Consider the following 19,681-nt stretch of genomic DNA (forward strand, 5'->3'; position numbering starts at 1 on the left):
TGACTGCTGTACACCCAGCACAGAGTAGGTATTCTAGAAATGTTCTTGAGTGAATGGGACAATGTATGCGAAGGTTCTTAGTAGCCTTAACCCACACCCTGACATACCCCTGACACGATTTCACTCCTGGGTACACACCCAACAGAAATGAACACCAGTGTCCTCCAAAGAACACGTGTGAGAATGTTTATCACAGCATTATTTAGAATATGTGACCCTGTTAGTAACCCTAATGTTCACCCACGGTAGAAAGGGATGGATGCATTGTGACGCATTCAAAAAATGGGAAGATGCACAGCAATAAAGATAGAACTAGGGCTTCCCGGGTGGCGCAGTGGTTGAGAGTCCGCCTGCCGATGCAGGGGACATGGGTTCGTGCCCTGGTCCGGGAAGATCCCACATGCCGTGGAGCGGCTGGGCCCGTGAGCCATGGCCGCTGAGCCTGCGCGTCCAGAGCCTGTGCTCTGCAATGGGAGAGGTCACAACAGTGAGAGGCCTGCGTACCGCAAAAAAAAAAAAAAAAGATAGAACTAAACACAAGAAAACCTCGTTACTGGGAGAATATTGAATAAAAGAAGTCAGACCTAAAACGTGTATGTCTCATTATCCCACATATATGAAGTTCAAAGACAGGCAAACATAATATTCAGTGGTAGAGAGCAGAGGTGTAACCCTGGGGGATATTGACCACCATAAGGCTAGAATCAAGAGCTGAAACTGTTCTGTATGTTGACTGGAGTGTTATTTCCGTGGATGCACACATACATCCAAACTCATCAAGCGATATGCCTAGATTTATATGCTTTGCCCTATGTAGGTGGCAACTCAATTTTTTGAAAGTGTGTTTCTTGATACGGCATCATAGCTTTTCATGACCTGACTCTCACCTCCCTGGACGCTCATATCTCCCTATGCATATTTTGCTACTTATTACTAAGCAAGGAGTGCCGGAATATACCAGGTATTGCTTCATTATCAGTATTTGGCAAGTTCTGTTTCCTCCTCACTCCTTTAAGCCTGGAAAACTGCTCTATAACCTTCAGATACCATTTTAGATGTCATTCCTTTCCAGGATAATCTCTTGGTCACCTTTCCCCCAAGCCTGCATTAACTAGGTGGGCTTTTTTAGCCTTCACAGCACCGAGTATTTACTCTTAACCCAAAATGAATCAAAACTGCCTCACTCCTTGCCTGTCTTTCCTACTGGATTCTGAAGTCACTAAGGGCAGGGGTCCCACTCTGGTTCCCAGCTGAGTACCACGGTGCATTGCCAGGCAGTTCACAGGACCATAATAGATGCTCCTTGAATTGAATTCTGAATTTCTCCTTTCAAAAACCTAGATGTAGCATCAGCAGCCCGGGTTTTTCTCCTCCCCAGAGTGTTGGTGTTTACAGGGCTTCTGCTAATGCCGCACCAACACGTTCTTTGCACAGGCCCTGTTAGAAAATTAGATCAGGTGGTTTCCCCACTGTAACATATGACACTTTTCTAATTAGGGCAATGTTTAATTTACTGTCTCATGGCTTTTTGAATAAATATAAATTGTCATACTAAAGTGACAGGTGTAAAACCCAGGACGGCTGTGTTAGAGAGGTTAATCTACTGTTAATCAAATCAGTTCTGCCTGACTTTCTCCTGGGGAGGGAGAGATAATGGGCCTGTTTAACTGGAGATTAGCCAGGTTTTGGCTGGAAATCCCTCCGGGCTCACCTGAGCCTCTTCCTGTCTTGTTCAGAATGAAGATATTCAAATGTGCCCCTAATTAAAGTTGGGACCTTCTCTCTCCTTTGGCATCCCATGAAGTGAGGACACTTTCCATTGGGCCTTTCTATTTACCACAAGGGTTTTTCTCTCAATCCAGTTACTTCTGGAATATTCTGGAATATTACTAAAAGTGCCCCCCGCATTGTAAATTCTTGCCAGTGATAAAATTTGGGTGTCTCTACTCCCATTGCCGCTCCCCACAGCAAAGATGGGGCACTCGGGGTATGATGGGGAGGCGGCCTTGGCCTTGATGTGGTCCCATGAATGTGTCTCTGGCCTAAGAAGAGAAGGGCTCTAGCCAGAAGTCAATGAAACTGCTAGCACAAGGAGCTGGAGATTGGGACACACAAGCAGAATTGATTTGGGGTCTAGGAGACCAAGTAGGGATTCCCCTTAACCATTGTCAGGAGCACATCATGGCTTTGGGCCTCTGAGGAGAACAGCCACGCTTCGTAACGTCAGGGATTTGCAGCCTCAGACCACTGAGGCCCTTCGAGGCGTCAGAGGACACAGCGACATCATGGTGGGCACCAGCTCGAGGCATGAGGGACTCTGATCAGTGGCTTTGCAGACAGAAAGGCGGATACAGATAAGAAGAAACGCTGTACTCTGGGACTCCTGGAATTATCTTAAGATTTTATACGGGGGGAGGGATAAATTAGGAGTTTGAGATTAGCAGGTACACACTACTATATATAAAATAGATAACCAACAAGGACCTACTGTATAGCACAGGGAACTCTACTCAATATCTTGTAATAAACTGTAATGGAAGAGACTCTGAAAAAGAATATATAGATATATATGTATAACTGAATCACTTTGCTGTACACCTGAAACTAATACAACCCTGTAAATCAACTATACTTTAATTTTAAAAAAAGAGGAAAAAACTAGATTTTGGAGAGATTGACAGTTTCATCGTGCAGATCGTGGAAGAGTAAACGAAATATGAATCATTACCATTAATTTGAAACACCCATTAAAGGAAGGTGATATGATGGTGTGATTAAGGCTGAGGGATAAAGAATCAGAGTGCTGGGTTCAAAATCTGCCTTATTACACAAGTTATGCGATGATGAGCAACCCCTGTGAGCCTCGTTATTCTCATATGTAAAATGAGGTTGTTGTGATTAAGTGAGATAATATGCATAATGCACTTAAAACTGTACCTGGCCAGAAAGAAACTAAATAATCATCAGTTATCATCATTATGATCCCCATCATCATTATGACCTCAGTGTTGTTACCATCATTACCGTCAGCAGCAGCATTACCATCAACACCATCACCATCAGAATCATCCCTATCATCTTTATCACAATCATCATCACAATCATTACCATCATCACCAGAATTGGTGCCTGCAGAATAATGAGGACTGAGGAAATTAAAATTATACTGGCATTATTATCACCTCCACTTTATAGAGGAGGAGAGCATTGATCCGAATTAGAGGCCTGCCTGAGACCACAGTTATTCAGGACTGGGGCTAGCATTTGAACCCAGTTCTTACATGTACTAAAATCCAGCACTCTTCCAAAAAGTGTGTTGATACAGAGCAAAGAGCCTAAGAAACAGGTGAACAACAGGAAATACAGTCAGATTATATACCTCTATTAATTTAAGATGTGACATTATTATATGGTTGGCTGGTTTCCAAAGAGCATGTTCCTAATTACTTGAATTTTGAGATTAAAAAAAATTTTTTTCCATGTACACACTGCTATATTTAAAATAGATAACCAACAAGGACCTACTGTATAGCACAGGGAACTCTGCTCAATACTCTGTAATAACCTAAATGGGAAAAGAATTTGAAAAATAATAGATACATGTATATGTATAACTGAGTCACTTTGCTGTACACCTGAAATTAACACAACATTGTTAATAACCTATACTCCAATCTAAAATAAAAATTTAAAAAAATTTCCCACTTACAGATTAATGATGTGATAAGGCCAGACCTATCCTTTTGCATCTTTCCAGCCAACATCCCATTGTTCATTTCCCCTGTGACCCTGAATTGTCTCTGGATTTTGGAGAGACAAAACAACGTATCCACTTATTTTCCTGTAACTCACCCAGCATGTAAAACAAATAACAGAGCTGACATATCTGAAGGGCTGTGTTGTGGGCAAAATAAGGAGGCAAGATAGTCTTGCGCTTCTATTTATGGACTATAAACCCTTTACAGTGGCATTGATGAAGGGTTTATAGTCAGTACCCAAGCTGGTTACACCATAAATTGTAATGTTATATGATAAACTGGGACTTTATAGCAGTAGTAGATATCAAAGAAAAAAATGAGTTGGAGTCTGAAAGGATCTATCATGGAAGACGCTTGCTGTAAGTTTAAATATTCAAGCTTGTTTTTGTCTTCATTTCATTCAAGCATCGGATAATTCATGTTCTTCTGAGTGGGGATTTATAGATTTACCTAGCGATCGACTGTGTAAAAAACAAAACAAAACAAAACAAAAACAACAGAAAACAGAAAAACAGAAGGCATCCTGAGTGGTAAATGGCACAGTCATGACGTGGATAAGAAACAGAAGAGAAACACTGAATTATTCAAGGATTTAGGCTTTCTGTTTTTACACTGGCAGTGACAGGTAAGGCTTCCCACCTAGTCTGGGGCTTGCTAGTATGGCAGTGTTGTAAGGCATCTTGGTTACTATATGGAGAAACAGAAAATATTTACAAGGGAAATGTGTTGAACATAACTTAATTGCCTCCAGTTTACATTAAAACTAAAAGCAGGAAAATGTCAACAAATGTTAATTTCCTGCTCTCTCTAATGGGCACACACTCTTTCAGCTCCCAATTCTGTTCTTTTTCATTATGGAACCCAAATTGCTGATACTTACTTATTACTTATTTATATTTTCATTTGAAAGTAAAAATAAGCTCATTTGCCATAATAACAGCTTAATACTTCCCGTGCTAAGAAACTGTCTTTTTAAAGATTTCTATTAATGGCCTCTCAGAAGAAGAAATTAGAGAGTTTTCACTTTTTGCATATGCACTATGAGGGAAGTATGGTTAACTTAGATCAGTATCTTCATTCACAGTGGTGCTTACTTAGTGCTCTAGAAAACAGGTGCTCTGAATTCACAGAGAGAAGAAATGGCTTGGTAACGGCTGAGAGCTAAAATCAACCTGCAAAGACTGAGCACTAAGAGAATCCATTCCAGAGGCTAGGAGTTCAGCTTTGCATCACATTCACAAGCCCGAGACCATCTGGAGTAGACCTGCTACAATGTCCCAAGGAAACTGGCCAGGGGCTGGAGGAATTGTCTGCTCCGAGTTAGATATGTCAAGTTCCTCCAGTTAAATCACTAGATATTTTGGCAGATATCAGAGCTACAGATTGCTTGGTCACAGATTGCTTGTACCTGGATTCCTAGAAGCTCCGGGGCTGCTGCTTACACTCTCCCTATTTTCTTAAAGAACTTCCATAGCCTCTAAGCTGGAGATCATCCCCCTTGGCCTTGGCTCAGTTATCTGACTTTTCTATTAACAAGTAGCTTTGGCAGGTCACTCATGCTCTTGTTCACAGTGATCCCTACTAACTCAAACTGCTGCTAGAACAACCAAGCCTCCCAGTTTTCCTGGGATTGAGGGATTTCCTAGGACATGGGACTTTCAATTTTAAATCCAGGAAATTTCCAACAAACTCAGATGTGTTGATCACAATACTAGTGACCCTGAATTACCAGGAGTGACGGAGCCAGAGAAATTCAGTGAGTAGCTGTACAAGTCTGAGTGAGACTCAGGAGAGAATGAGGACGTAAGAAAGATACAGAGCTATCTGTGCAGAGGAGAGCTGTGGGCGATGGGTACATCTCTCACTGATGGGGTGTGGAGCAGGGAAGAAAAATCAACATCACCTTGCATGACAATGCGGATGAATCGGAAATGGCTGCCTGGGGTTATGTGTTGAGAAGTATTCTGAGGTTGTTTAACAAAAGAAACATGAATAATAAACTTCACAAAGTGAAAGAAAATGATAGCAGCAAGTGTATTACTTAATACCCAGACATGAGAGAATTGACTAAGAATTGGACGTGATGACCATTCAAACATTAATTTAAAAATGAACCTCTAAAACATCTTAACTAAATAAACTAGAAGCAATCACAGCCAGTGAAGGAAATGAGAAACAGAAAACTTACAAGACTTTGCTATAAACTATGTTTTGTCTTTTTTCCTATGCATAGATATACTCTAAACAAATAACACTGTTTATACTGCTTGCCAACCTATTCCTTTTGTTTGTCTTGTTTTGTTCAAAAAGACTATATTTTGAATAACATCTGTCATTAAATGGTATTCCATAGCTTTATTGCAGATGGCTGTGTATTGTTACATAGAATTTGCCCAAATTTGCTCTTATTAGATATCTGATTGCTAATATTTACCCATTTTTGACCCACAAACATGGTAGTTTCATGATACAACCTAATAACACACTTGCTCCTACCCCAAGCTAATAAAAGCTCCTGTAAGAACAATGGCAACGTGCATTCTTGTAGCTGGGTGTGCACACTTCCATGGTTATTTCCTTGGGGGGGATTCCTGAACTTGAACTTGCTAATTCTAAGGATAAACTCTAATCCTAAGGATGAAAAGGAGTGGCTTGGTAACTTGTTCAAAGCTAGGGATAACTAACAGAGCACCTGGAACAGCACCTCCCAAAGTCACCTCTTATAGTTGAACTGCAGTCCCTCCAGCCACCCCCCACCCCTTGGCGGCCAGTCCTAAGATAGTAAAAGCACCTGATCTTGCCTGAGATGCAAATCTGATGAGACAAGTAGGGGCATTTGTGTTCAACATCAATAGGGTGCAGCTGAGAAGAAAGGGCGTGGTTGGATCCTTCTGTGATGCTGGATCAGAAGGTTTTTCCAAGTTCAAGCACTAATCACTTTCCTTCCTCAGCAATGTATCACTTCACTTGTACTCATTACTGTTACAGTACAGAGAAATGTGCAACAAGGTCTTACAGCTGGTTTCACTCTTTTCATTTCAATAAATGCATTCAAAAATATCATTTTGTATCACCACCAAAAAATCCACCATTTTTCTCACATGTACTTAGGCCACCCCAAATCATCCTATATACCAATGGTACAGGGGACATTCTGGTAAACAGTACATTCAAAGATATTCTGAGGTCTCTTTTTATTCTCCTAGTGTTTAAGAAAAACAAAATCTGATGAACATGGTTTTCGCTTTCAACAAAATTGCATACTACAGGTATTTAGAACTGAATTACAATTACAGTAATTGCCTCGGAATCTTCTCCAGCTTGGAAAAGCCTGCGCCGCCCCAAGGGTAGAGGATTATTAACAACTGTGCCTTGCTTTGTTACAGCTTCCTATAGCCTTTGCAGATAACCCACACATGGGCCACTTCCTTCATCCTTAGGAAGGTGTTGGTTTGCAAACTGGCCCTGTACAAGGAGGACAAGGCGAGACCCCAGAAAGAGGCAGCCACTCCAGATTGGTAGGTGGCAGGTCTCATAAGCGAGGGAACTTACAAGGCTTATCTTAACTTCTTTTTTGTTGTTGTTGTGGTGGTACGCGGGCCTCTCACTGCTGCGGCCTCTCACGTTGCGGAGCACAGGCTCCGTACGCACAGGCCCAGCGGCCACGGCCCACGGGCCCAGCCGCTCCGCGGCACGCGGGACCCTCCCGGACCGGGCCACGAACCTGCGTCCCCTGCATCGGCAGGCGGACCCCCCAACCACTGCTCCACCAGGAAAGCCCATCTTTCCTTTTTTTTTTAAAGTCTCGGCATTTTTTTACTCGTAAAAAAAGGGGAACTTACCTACAAGTCTTGTCTTGGGTGGGTGCAAGACGAGCAGATCTCGGCATCTGTCCGCCAGAATCTTAACAGTTTCAACAAATATCCTTTCCAGATGGTCTCAACACCTTACTCTCTCAAGGTTGCATCTCTGGAAAGCTCCCATTGTGGAAACAGTGGGCAGAGTGTACATTTCAAGAACAGAGGAGCCTCCGAATGCCCGGGTCCTGCCCGGGTTCAGCTCGCGGGTCAACCAGAGGTCTCACCCTCTCCGTGACCTCCTCCATCACTTTCCCAGTGGTACCGCCCCTTGGCGTCCTAATCAGGCTTCCTCACAAACACCTGGGCTGTAATCCTTCGTGGCTCGCACCCTCGTCGCTTTGTAAAACGGCTCACTGAGGTCTCCAGCTGACCATCCTACTCCCCCCAATTTTCTGCCAGCCCTGGAGCGAGCAGAGCAGGGGACACCGCAGCCCTTCTCTAACCCCAGTTCTTCTTCCCACTTTGTAACTTGAGTTTCAGCCACGAGCTGGGCATCTGTTGCCGGCCGACCCAACCACAGAGTAAGCCAGCCCAGAGCGCACCGGAGCCCGGCGTCTGCCTTCTCCGCCTGCAGCGCCCTCTGCGCCGTTCTGCAAAGAAGAGCGTCCAATCAGACAGCATGCTGTGGGCATCCCCGCACTCAAGCGGCGGTCAGCAAGCATCTGACATTCAGGACACCCCTCCCCACATAGAGGTCTATGGTCAACCCGGGATCTCCCGGCAACGGATGCCTCTTTCCCAAGACCCATTTCTTCCGTCTTCTGGGTGTCAAGCATTGGTTCGCCAACTGCCCCGTATGCAGAGGACAAGGAGAGACCCAAGAAAGCTGCAGGCTCCTCCAGATCGGTAGGTGGCGGTTTTAATAAGCGAGGGAACTTACTAACCAGGCTTGTCTTGAGCGGCCACAAGACGAAGAGATCTCGGCACCTGCCCGCCCGAATCTTAACAGTTTATATACGGAAGCCTTCACTTGGGTTAGGCTCATATTCAGTCTAGGTGGTCTGAACACCTCGCTCTCTCAAGGTTGCATCCTTGGAACGGCTCCCGCTGGGGGAACAGTGGACAGAACGTATATTCCAAGGACAGGGGAGAGGGTGAGGACCCTTCGATTGCCCGGGTTCAGTTTGTGGGTCAACCAGCAAGTCACATCCCCTTGATGACCTCGTTCATCAGCAAGTAACGTGTTAGCTACGTTTTACATAGGAGAACACTGAGACCATGGACGTTTAACAGCTTGTCCGTTTCCCCAGAAAATTTGGGATGGAGCTAAGTGGGTAAGTCATGTTTTCCTACAACAGCGTGTGTACCTCACTGAGGAGCAGTGGGAGAATCAGATAGTGTATAATCTAGGGAGGTCTTCATTGTTGTCTTGTCAATGAGAATGTCTTTTATCTGCCTGCTTCTGCTCTCCTGGTTTGTGTCCATCATACAACACTCGGCTGACTTGTCCTGCTGAGATTTTTCTTTTTAAGCCAGTGGTTCTGAATGTGTGGTAGAATCACTTGGGATGCTTTTAAAATATACTGAATCCTGAGCACCCCCCTCCAGAGATGCTAGTTTCATTGATCAAGGTGGTGCCTAGAAATTGGTGTTTAGAAACACAAACACTCCAGGTGACTCTAAAGTGCTTCCTGGTTTGAGAACCACTGCTTTTCCAGCCTTGATACTACCCACCATCTTGTTAGAAATTCAGAGTCCCAGGTTCCTCTTACCCTTTTCAATAATATGGATAACAAGCTCTCCATATTATTTGTGTGTATGTTAAAATTTGAGAAGCACTGCACCATAAGGGCAGGTGTCTACCTTGTGCATGGAGTTTATGTCTCATAGCATTCTACCTGAGGTTGAGAACTGAACTGACCCTGAAAAAAAAAGCAATTAATAGGTGAATCCTTATATGAGTCTTACCATTTAGGCCTGAAGAGGCACGTATGACCTTCTTGGTCTCATCCAAAGGACGTGAATATCATGATAGAACAATCCAAAATTTAGGACATGATTTTGAGTAGGATGGAGTCCTTGTAGACTATGCCTTCAACCTGAACGTTAATTGGGACCCTAGATGGTATTAGTCTTTATAGCAGTGGAAAGAGGTTTGGGAATTAAACAAACTCTGTACTTGCTGCATGGTCCTCGGTAAGCCCTTAACCTCAATGAGCTTTTCACTGTTCTTGGGAGAATGAAATGAATTTATGCATGCAGAGTGACTGATGCTGGCTAAAAGCTCAATGAATGGTAGTTAAGATGCTACAAGTTGTGTCATCTGGGGAAAACGTTTAAAATCGGTGGAAACTATGTTTCTCATCCTTAAAATGGGGAGAAAGATGGTAGAGATGCCTCAGTATTACATAAGAAAACGCTCTTGCAGAAACATATTTAACAGGATGCCTGGCATTTGAAAAATGCTCGATAAAGGTTTGTTATATTCATAGGTATTATCATCATCATTACTTCCTTCTATTTATGGCATATGTGCTTAGAAGGGTCTTGACTTAGTAATTCTGGCCTAAAAGAAAAGACAGACAAAAATTGGAAACACTTATTGCTTCTGGTCGTTTCTGCTTTTTCCTTCCCTTTTTCCCCAATTGGTCGAGCTATATTTTCTTTGTTTCCTGCTTTTCTCTGATGTACCTAGAAACCATCACCCTCATTTCCTTCAGATTTCACATCATTATTGTGTTCTTAATGTTCATCCCCCCCAATGTCTGGCATCAGGAATGAAATGGGATTTGTCGAGGGAAATAATCCTGGTGATAGGCCAGGATTTTAATCACCGGGAAGAAACCAGCAGTGATCAGGGTCATCAGGGAAGCACGCCTGAAACGCACATGAAAATGACACCATTTCACTTAGTAACAAAAATGCTCGTGGGAACGGGGCCAAAGTGTGGAAGTCAAGTTTAGGGATGAAAGATGGCAGAGACCCATCTCCCTGCAACTTCCCAGCTCTAAGAAGCAAGATCTCACTCCAGGCAGCTGCCTAACACATTAGATTGCATTTCTCAGCCTGTATTCCTCCTGAATGAATAGTCCTCAGCCTTGAATCTATGGCTTTTATAAAAATAGACATTTCCAAAGGAACAAATTATCTAGCCTTTTCCCTCCCAGCCCCTTAACCTACCCAATGTTGGAGAATCACTCTGCAGCCCCTCTCTCTTGCACAGGATTACCCAATTATCTTCTAAATTATAAAAGGGAACTCTTCCCCACCAACTGTTGGTGGCAGGGCCAGGATGCGCAGTGTTGCAAAACTGTAGCAAAAAAAAAAAAAAATGTAAACAAAAGAATCCCATGGAACAGGGGGCAAGCTGTCCACATATGCTGATCCCAGCGGCTTCAATCGAAGGCGAATTGCTTCCCCAGTAAATGAAGCCAGTGCAACTAATAAACTCAGGCACTAATTGCTGGCTGCAGATGTATTAACTGAAGCAAATGCAATGCCGGCAACCATTAATGATCTGATGAGGCCAGTAGTCTTCCGATGAGGTGGGGACTGATTGCATATTAAAGGATGGCATATGGAAAGTGCCAGGAACAAAAGATTTCAAGCTGGAAAAAAAAAAAAAAAGAATGAACGAAGGGGGAAAAAAAAGAGTTCTTTCTTTCTGTTTTTAAAGACAAGAGCCATCTCTGTGTCTGAGAAAGGTAATTAAAGTCCCATCCCTAGCACAGGTCTCAAAGTGAGTTCAGTGAAATCTGACTTCTGAAGCTTTAGCGCAGATGAAAAGGTTTCACATTAAAAGAGGGTGACAAAAACATTCCGATGTAAAAGCACTTGCCTCTTTGTTTAACCCTTAGAGCTGGGGTGAGTGCCTGCTGTTTAGCTGTTTCTTCTGCTTTTCATTCAGTGGAAGTGAACTTCCTGACTGCATCAAACCACGAGGCAGGTTCATGGATAAGGTCCCTGTGGAAGCTGTTCCCAGCTTGGTCTTTAAGCTTTCTTGTAGGGCTTGCATATTAAATCATAAAAGAAATTACTCTTTGCAGGGCACTAGCAATATGCCTGGCACCCTGCCAAGCCGTTGACACGTGTGCTCTCATTTTATCCACACAGTACCTTGCAAGATAGGTAGTTATTCACCGCCATTTTAAAGGCAAGGCATTTGAAGCTTAAAGGAGTAAAGTGACCTGCTCAAGGTCACATAGCTGGTAAGGAGAGATCTAAGTATTAAATCCAGGACTTTTGCTCTAATGTTGAGCTCATAATCATTGTACCATATGCCCCCTCTCCCCCAAATAAGGGCAGTTTAATTGTCAAATGATACACAAACTATTTGACACCTGCTTCCAGTAAAAAGTAGGGAACAGATTTAAGTGGTTTTCTGATTGTCCCTTGCGAGGGTCCAACTTTTAAGAGTGATTGAAATGTAAATATAGTGATGTCTTCTATGAACCTCTGACTCCTGAGAAGATTTGGTGTGACCAGCTGTACAATTTTCTAGGTCTGAAGTGTTTCCTGGGGTAGATAGCACTTTTAGTGCTTAAACCAGGCAAACTGGGATGGCTGTTCGCCCAAATAGATACAGATAAGAGTTTTCCCAGGTCCTCTTAATTAAAAACCAAAGTTATGTTTAAGTGACATTTTTTAAACAGGTTTAAATCAAACTAGCATTCAAGAAGGATGTAATTGACTGGCAGGGATGTAGAAAAAGATGGCATTCGGAGGGACTTGAGTTATGACCCCAGATGTGCCTCTATCAGCTGGTTAGTCATTTTTTCCTCTATGTCTACGCTCCTCATGCAGAGATGGAAGTGACTGATGAACTGATCCATCTTTACATTTTCTTGCAACTTTAAATTCCTAGGAGTCCAAAAGGGGAAACAAAGAGTATTTAAATCATTGTCATTCATGATAGTAACCAACATTTAGGGTACTTCTGTTTGTAGAGTATTTTATCTTGCATTATTTATTTATATTCTCAGACAACCTTGAGGTGTAGGCAAGCTTTTGGGTATTATGTTGAGAAAAGTAACACTCATTAATTTGGAGTTGTTATAGAAAGGTTATTGAAGTGACTTGCATTAAAACTAAATCAAGGTCATAAGTTAAAACCATAGACATTTCTTTCATGCCTGCCCCAGTTATCAAGCATTGCATATCTTAGACATTTTAATGGAGGCAAGATATATTTTTAAAAATCCAAACTTAAAAGTGTCTTATTGCTTCTTTGTACTGGAGACAAGACCACTTGTTCTTGTCAAATCAATTCTCTGCTCTTCCCCAAATTCTGTAGCCCAGTGTCCCCTAAAATGTATTTCATACTGCACTCCTTCAGCAGGATGCTGCAGAAAAAAAGAAAAAAGGTTTTATACAAGTATAGGTGCATGCAACAACATGGATGACTCTCAAAACAGCAAAATGGGTGAAAGAGCAGATTTGTTTTCCAACAGGCAAAACTAATGTGTGGTGAGAAAATAATCAAACAGTGATCGTTGTTAGGATGGAAAAACATCAGAAAAATGACTTCCTCTGGGTGAGTGGGTGGGAGTAGAGATTGACAGGAAGGGGAATTCAGAAAGTTTCTGGGGTGATGATCTTGAGTCATTCAGATCTTTGCATTTGTCAAAATTCTTTAAAAATTCAAAATAAAAAATTTAATTTAAATTCTAAATTCAATCTAAGTTTAGCAAATCTTTAAAAATCTTTAAAATGCGCACCTTTTGCCTTATGTAATTTCTACTACAATAAAAAACAGTCATAAAATAGGTTGAAGTCTAGTTAATAATATACATGCTGAAGTATTTGGAGAGTACTGGTGTGCTGCAATTTACTTTGAAATTCTTCCAAATATAAGATGGGTTGATGAATGGATAAAAGAATAAATAGATGGATAGATAGATACATAGATGGATGAATGGATAAAGGGACAAATAGGTGGATAGGTGGATGAATAGATAGATAGATATTGTAGATGATAGATAGATAGATATTGTAGAGGATGGATAGATAGATAGATAATAAGACAAATACATCAAAATCTTAATTGTAGAAGCTGAGTGGTGAGTACATGGGTATTCACTGTACAATTGTTTCAACTTTTCCATTTGTTTGCAAATTTTCATGATAAAATGTAAAAATAAACTGATAGTAATCTTAAAAAGTGTTCTCTATTTAGGAAATGCCGAGTTCTAATTACCTCATCTTCCCCTGGGAGTGTTTAGAGCTCAGGAACATATTAAAGATTTTAAGTTTTGTAGTTAAAACAAAATAAGTAAACTTTATTTAGCCTAATATTTCTTAAAATATTTTGTTAGGAAATTCTTGGTTTTATTTATATTTTTTGTTTGTATTGGTGTTGCATCTTTAGCTCTTTACTACTCTTTGTGGTACACTAGACAATCAGAATGAAATATTAACATGTAGAATTAGGTATCCCGTAAGAATGTATGTTGTCTAGAATGCATTAAATCATGGTTAGGGTATGGCAGTTATCAGAGCTGGGGTTCTTCCCAAATTGCGCAGAGGAGTTTCATATTTTGAGCCAGAGTTTGCTCACCTGTAAGTTGGGTAACATGGTCCTTTCTTCGCAGGAATGTTGTGAGCAGTAAATGAGTTGATTATGAGATGTGGCTACCTGTAAGAAAGAGTAAATGATGTCAAGAACATCCATAGTTGTTGATGAAAGTGTCTGAGTGAGTAGGATAAACACAGATAAATCCATACCAAGACACACTATAGTGAAAAATCAAAACAGCAGGTATTCAGAGAAAAATTTTAAATCCCTATAAAGAAAAGGTAGTTATGTGCAAGTAACAATGTTCAAACCAAACTTATCATCCACCTTAGTACATACCAGAAGAAAATGAAGTAGCATCTTCAAAATTCTGAGATAGAATTAGAAACTACCCACATGCTTGTCCACAGTGGATAGGTAAATAAATTGCAACATATTCATACAATGGAATAATACACCACTGTGAGGAAAAGATGATCAGCAGCTATATACAACAATGTGAATGGAGGAAGCCAGACACAAAATAGTACACACCTTGTTATTTTATTTACATAAAGCACAAACACAGACAAAACTAACCTATGCTGTTAGAAATCAAAATATTGGCTGTCATTATGCTAGTGGTAGGAAAAGGAATGGGAGCTAGTGATGGAGAGAGATAATGAAGTTAGCTTTTGCATACTGGATATATTCTGTTCCTTGATCTTAACTTTACACTCATAATAGTTGCACTTATCAGGCTAGCTAGCTTTATGTCTCCAGTATAAAAGTTAAGAGACTTGGAGACAGATCCAAAAGTCTTAACGTGCTAACATTTGAAATTCTTAAAGGATAAAAAGACTCAGACCAAGGAGACATGAAACACAGAAATAAAAGAAGAAAACTAACTGAACCAAAGAAAACCATGAATTGTCAGATCACATCTTCTCAGATAGGACACACAGATTCACAGACTTCCAGTCAATCTTAGTGAAATATCCAAATCTCAAAGATAAAAAGAACTTTTTTTTATACACTTCTGATGAAAAGAACAGACTCCAAACAGGACAGAGAGTTAGGCAGTTTTCTGATATCTCTCCACCACACTTAATATCCTTTGAGAAAAAAAAAGGACAATGATTAAAGTATTTTAGAATCTAGTCAAATATAATTCTAGTTCAAGAGTAGAGGAAAACCTGTTTAAAAAAGTTGGTTGAGGAAGAACCTTAACCAGAAGAAAATGAGATTAAAAACAAATCTCTCCAGATAGGAAAAGACAAAGTATTCAACAAGTTGAGGTGGGCAATGGATCTTGTAATATGGTAATTGCACCTAATGGGTTAATGATAGTGTGACTGGTAATTATGGTTTGTGCTTTTATGCTTCTCTTTTGAGAATCTGGAAAAATTTAATAATACTCTGGAATTGAATTTCTAGATGACCTAAATGAAACGTAGGAGTTGAGAGTATCAGGGGGACAGGATGAAGGACTTTCAAGGCCTTGGAAGGAAATAGTTAATAGACAAGGAGAACAAGTAGCAGCATGGTGGAGACATGGCTAATTATGGGTACTTGGTATGATGTATAAAATATATGTTTCAACATGGCTGTTTAGTAAAGAAAAGCTTGGAGGACAGAGCTTCAAAGCAGCAATTCCAAATTTTTAAGAAGGATAGAAAGGCAATATTCTGAATTGCAATATTTTGAATCAAGGTTGGTTGTTGCCCAAACTTTAGAGTGTTGAGGTCGGCCAAAAAGCACGTGTATCTCAGGTGTGTGACAACACATGGGGATGGTACCATTGCTTTCTACAGGGAGTGGGTACATAAGGAAAACAGACACAGGGAGAAAGGAGAGAGTCTGTTGTGTCAAGGGCTATGGTGAGTGGACCTTGGAACACGAATCACATTTTCAGAGAAGGAAGTCACAAACAGACCCCCCAGGTAGTCGGAGAGAAATGGCTGTGAAATAAAACCCAACAACCCATGGCTGCAAATCCCCTCAGTGTGACCAAGGTGCTGAGAAGTTTTACTGCCAAAGAGGAAAGTGTCACATTCTGGAAAGCACATGGCTCCCCAAACTGATTTGCCTTCAGCGTGAGGACGATCCTTCCCCAACCCCCATTTTCTTTTTTGATAATCCCCCTCTTTATTATAATCTTCTTAATATCCATCTGTTACCCTTTAGGCAGAGACTTCTTAAATTCAAATATCAGGCTATTTTTATCATAGAAGAATATGTAAAGCAATAGAAAACAGTTTAATGGATTGTGGAGCCCGTGGCCCTCTTTAGCATCATTTCCATAATGAAATCCACTTAACAGCCTCCATGTTGCCACAGTTGACTGTTCACACAAATGAAGAGTGAACATTTCCTTCATGTAAGATATCCCAGCAAAGCAGAGTCTGAGACACCCACCTGTGACAGTCACGGGACCTTCCCCCTCCAGCCTTGCAATGGAAGATTATGTTACCCCCTGTTTGATTCAGCGAAACTCAGTGGCATGTGGGATATTGTTGTGTGCCTGGGTTTTGTGAAATGGAGAATGGAAGGCAAGGCCTAGGGAGGAGAATTCTTTTCCCTGGGGATTTAACATGACCAAAACCCTTAAAGATTTAATGAGATAATATTAGGGAAAGCTGTAATGTAAAGGAATTGGAGGCCATGATGCTTCACTGCCGTACTTCAGGTCACATTAGATAAGTTGTTTGTTTGTTTTAATTAACAGATTATGACCTCAAACTTTGATATAATAACATAAAGCTACAGAGGAAAATCCATCTTGTGCACCAACACGTAAATGTTGCTTTGTAATGAGGTGGATAATGAAAATGTTCTCCTACATTTTTGAAATCTGTTATCCCTAAATTATAGACAAGATGATGCAAACTTGAAAGAGTGCAGGGATTTAGGCCCGTGCAGCCTGGCCCCTGAGTGTCTGCCCGTCCTAAGAGCCGTGGTGGCACCCAATTGGTCCCGTACACGAAGGAGCCCTCTGGCCCTCTTTCAGAAGAGCCTGACCCTACAAAACAATTATTCATGTCTTGGGGGATTACTATTGAATCTCCAGGAAACTATTGGTAGAATTGCTTTCCTTCTCCTGAACAAGATGGTTAGACCAGGGTGGAATGATTAAAACAGAGGCTAAAATAGAGTCCTTACTGTGTGTCATGGTAAGACTTTTCAACTATTACCTCTCTGGTTTTTAAATTGTGTCTATGGTAACTTTTATTACTACCCCCATTTTAAAAAAGAAAGAATCAAGGCTCAGAGGAACTAACTGAGATAGCCAGGTTTCACTGTTTATCAAGTATTGGCACTTGTACTAGAGCTGGTGCCGCCTGACTCAAAATCCAAGCTCTTAAAAATTCTAATCTTAATGCTTTCATAGAGATGATAAAAATCTGACTCCTTGTCTTCAGATTGTGAAACTGATATTCATTGAGAGATGCCAGGACTTGTCTGAGATCATACTGACTTTGGCAGTTGAGGTTGAAACCTAGACCATTTGGTGAAAATTATTCTCTGTAAATGTAAAAGAGTATACAGATGGGGCTAACTATTCCCTGGGAAAGTGTATCTAACAGGAAGTGCTCTCTACGACATTAGTAAATGTGACTGCATTTCTCTCCAAACCTGCAATATTGGTTGAGCCAATCTGTATCACTTGGCTTTCAAAAAGAGAACGTGAACAAAAAGAGCCGGGCTTCTACTGACCTCTTGGATCAGCTTAAGTTATCTCTGCTCTTATTAAAACAGGCACTAGGTGGATGCAAAAGAAACAGCTGTCTGAATGGTACGGTTTGAGGAGTCCCAGAAACAGTTTTGCCCTCATCAGGATATTTCTTCTGCCTCTCAGCCAAAATATCTGTAAGATTGTTGGGAATTAATCCTCTTAGTTAAAATATATACATTCATTCACTCATTCAGCAATAATTATTTTATTCTATTACAAGTTTTTAGTTTTTTTAATTAAATTAAAAATTTAATGTTATGTAAATTTAAAAATTTACGTAAGATAAAATTTATCACCTTAACCATTTTTAAATGAACTGTTCAGTGGTATATTTGTATTTTTGTACAACTATCACCACCACCCATCTCCAGAATTCTTTTCATCTTACAAAACTGAAACTCTATACCCATTAAACACTAACTCTCCATTCCCCACTCCTCCAAGCCCTTGGTAACCTCCATTCTCCATTCTGTCTCTATGAATTTGACTCTGCTAGTGGAATAGAAGTGGTATCAGGCAGTATTTGTCTTTTTGTGACTGGTTTATTTCCCTTAGCATAAGGTTTATCCACGTTGTAGCATGGGACAGGATTTCCTTCCTTTTTAAGGATGAATAATATTTCATTGTATGTATACACTACATTTTGTTTATCCATCCATGTGCTAATGGACAAAAGGTGGGTTTCTTCCCACCTTTTATATGCTGGTATGAATACGGGTGCACAAATATCTCTTTCGAGACCTTGCTTTCAATTCTTATAGGTATACACTTATAAGTGGGTCATATGGCAATTCAGTTTTTAATTTTTTGAGGAACTTCCGTGTTGTTTTTTTAATTGAAGTATAGTTGATTTATAATGTTGTGTTAATTTCTGCTGGACAGCAAAGTGACTCAGTTATACATATATATATTCTTTTTCATATTCTTTTCCACTATGGTCTATCACAGGATATTGAATATAGTTCTCTGTGCTATACAGTAGGACCTTGTTGTTTATCCATTCTATATATATTTGTTGGCATCTACTGACCTCAAACTCCCAGTCGTTCCGTCCCTGACCTCCCTTCCCCTTTGGCAATCACAAATCTATTCTCTATGCCGTGATTCTGTTTCTGTTTCGTAGACAGGTTCACTTGTGCCATAGTTTGGATTCCACATATAAGTGACATCATATGGTATTTGTCTTTCTCTTTCTGACTTATTTCACTTAGTATGATAATCTCTAGTTGCGTCTGCCATATTGTTTTTCAGGTGTAATTATGCACCAGCAGGATACAGAGATGAATCAGCCATGAGCCCTCCAGATAACAGTTTAGTTTCAGAGGAAAATGAATACAAACATGTAATGACAGTACATTGGGATAAAAGAATCAATGGAGGGCTGGCTAAGAGAGTGTGGGAGCTTTGAAGAGGGTGCACTTAGCTCTTCTCAGAGAGAACAAGGGATGCTTTCAAGAGGTGGTGGCATTTGAAGTGACTCGAGTGTGTGTTCGCTAAAGATGGAGGCTTTTTATCCAAGAGAAGAGACGCCTCAGGATTCATGACTGCTGCCTTCAAGTCTCTCAAGAGCTATTATGTAAAGACTGAGCAGATGTCTTCTGTGTAACCCCGATATGGAAGGGAGACAGCCTTCAGATCAGTAGAAGAATAAGATTGCCAAAAATCAGAGCTGTCCAGCAGTAGGACAGGCTGTCAGAAGGTAGAGAGTTCCACATCACATTTCCAGTGACAACCTGTCAGTGGATGGCGGGGAAGATTCATTCAGCATTTAGGTTAGAACTGATGATTTCTAAGACCTCTTCCAACTTGTGGATTCGATTATTCTAGCACTGGCTCCATCAAAGCATCTCTTGAGATTCAAATTTATCCTCATATTTTCCCTTTAAATTAGCTC

This window comes from Lagenorhynchus albirostris, chromosome 15, assembly GCF_949774975.1.
Source record: "Lagenorhynchus albirostris chromosome 15, mLagAlb1.1, whole genome shotgun sequence".
In the NCBI taxonomy this organism is placed as follows: domain Eukaryota; kingdom Metazoa; phylum Chordata; class Mammalia; order Artiodactyla; family Delphinidae; genus Lagenorhynchus; species Lagenorhynchus albirostris.